We start from the raw sequence: 2,079 nt of genomic DNA on the forward strand, positions 1-2,079 counted from the left end.
GTGAATAGTAAAGGGCTTTCCTGGTAGTTTATGGACTGATTTCTATTGTCTTTCTTGTGGCTTTAACCAGAGCTGAGCTGCTGACTGTCTTGGATTTAACTTTCTGAGACCACAGGACCTGGATTCTAACACTCAATGCAAATCTATAGCTCTGGTTGGGGTGGGAAGCAGACACTTCTTTGGGGTTAAAGCTGTCTATTTAGCTACCCAGTGCAGCCGTGCTACACATTCAGTTTCCTTATGGAATATTTTTTAAGAGTTTTTGAAGAAGTTAACTTAGATCTAACTCAGAGAACATTTTAATGGATCCATCTTTGTTTTACACTTTAAACTTATTATTATTATTATTATTATTATTATTATTATTATTTAGTCATGCTTGCTACATGCCAAACATATTTCCTCTTTTTTTCTGTATGAATTTTATTTTTCAATTGAAAATATAGAATGCTTCTCAAATTTGTGTGTGATCCTTCCACAGGGACCATGCTAATCTTCTCTGCATTGTTCCAATTTTGGTACAGGTGCAACTGAGTGAGCATTAAACATATTTCCTCTTTAATACTTAGTGGTCCTAACAAATCTACCCATTTTATGGATGAGGGATCAATGGTCCAGAAAAGAGCTTTTTTCAAAGACAAATAATCATCTTCCTGTCCCTCAGTCTTATTCCCAGGATCTCAGGCTGGATTTTCAGCTTGAGCATTCATCAAGTTCTAGAGCAGCTTGCTAGTGACCTTTGGGGCTGTCTGATGAGACTCACTGGCAGACAGATTAGGTCTCACCTCTTCCTCAACATAGTTCAACATTCCACTGTACTGTCTTCAATTGTTGAGTGGCATTTTATTGGCTGAACTGTGAGGAAGCAGTCTAACCTTTTCATCTCTGGAGTCTTGGAGCCCAGCTCAGGGTCTGGTAGATTATAATGAATTAACCTTTTGGAAAATTATGAGGGTGAGGTATACTCTGGCTCTTTGCTCTCGTCTATGAAAGCAACCTGATCAAAGTCCCTAAGGAAGTGTACCTGAGTAGACCTGTGAGTATCATGGGAGTAATAATCATCCTCCTAGCTCCCAAGCCTCTAACTTTACAGTAGAACCATCTTGCCTGCTACTGCATCAGAAATAGAAGATAAACAATAATAGTTGCTATTTATGATATGGTGATTGTGTGTCCAATGCAACTGCAAATTAATTACATGTATTATCTCATTTAGTCTTAACACCTCTTAAGAAGGCATTGCTGTTTTCTCATTTTATAAATGAGGACACTAAAGCACAGGAAAACTAAGTAACCTGCTAATGTTACACTTCAAATGACAGAGCTAAACTTCAAATAAAGGCACTATGACTCCAGTACTTGAGTCTGTAAAAGAGAGATGACAAAACAATCTCTTCATGACATTTCAGAAAATGTCTTGAAAACCACATGAGGCTTTGCTTTGTTTTAGCATTAACAAGACAGGGCAGTAGGACTGGGGCCGACCCAGTAGTAAGTCAGGAGTTCCAGATTCTCATCCTGACTCTGACAACTTGTATAGGCTTTTTGAACTGTAATGTCTTCATTTGTAGAATGATAGATGGAGCCAGCTGGTTATGACAAAGATGTCATGGACTTTACAGTCAGACAAAGTCTAAAGTTGATTTCACCACATAATAACTGTGCATGCTAGGGCAGGTGTCTTAATCATTCTGATTTTTTTTTCTTTTTCATATGTGGATTAGGATTAAAGCCTTAAAATTAAAGCTATTGGGGCAGATAAACGTGTTATATAAAGAGAGAAGCTCAGGTCAGGCTTGTGGCAGATGTCCAGATTAATGCTCTATGACATGGTCAGGTTCTTCAGTAGGTGAGTCTGGAAACATGATGTGGTTCCCAGAGCTCCTGTCTCTATTTTGCACCTTTCTTTCTTTCTTTTTTTTTTTCACCTTTCTTTTTCTTTTTCTTTCTTTCTTTTAAAGATTTTATTTATTTATTTGACAGAGATCACAAGTAGGCAGACAGGCAGGCAGGGGTGGAGAAGCAGACCCCTCACTGAACAGAGAGCCAGATGTGGGGCTTAATCCCAGGACCCTGGGA

At 38.5% G+C, this 2,079-nt stretch overlaps 1 non-coding gene across 1 annotated transcript; it reads right to left on the reverse strand.

The window, feature by feature from the left end:
• Positions 1-436: 436 nt before the first annotated feature.
• On the reverse strand, positions 437-540 carry LOC123937767. The gene has a single exon (XR_006817563.1). It is a non-coding gene; the product is annotated as a U6 spliceosomal RNA (small nuclear RNA).
• Between the last annotated feature and the right edge of the window lie 1,539 nt (positions 541-2,079).

The sequence above is a fragment of the Meles meles genome, chromosome 2 (genome assembly GCF_922984935.1).
Source record: "Meles meles chromosome 2, mMelMel3.1 paternal haplotype, whole genome shotgun sequence".
NCBI lineage: Eukaryota > Metazoa > Chordata > Mammalia > Carnivora > Mustelidae > Meles > Meles meles.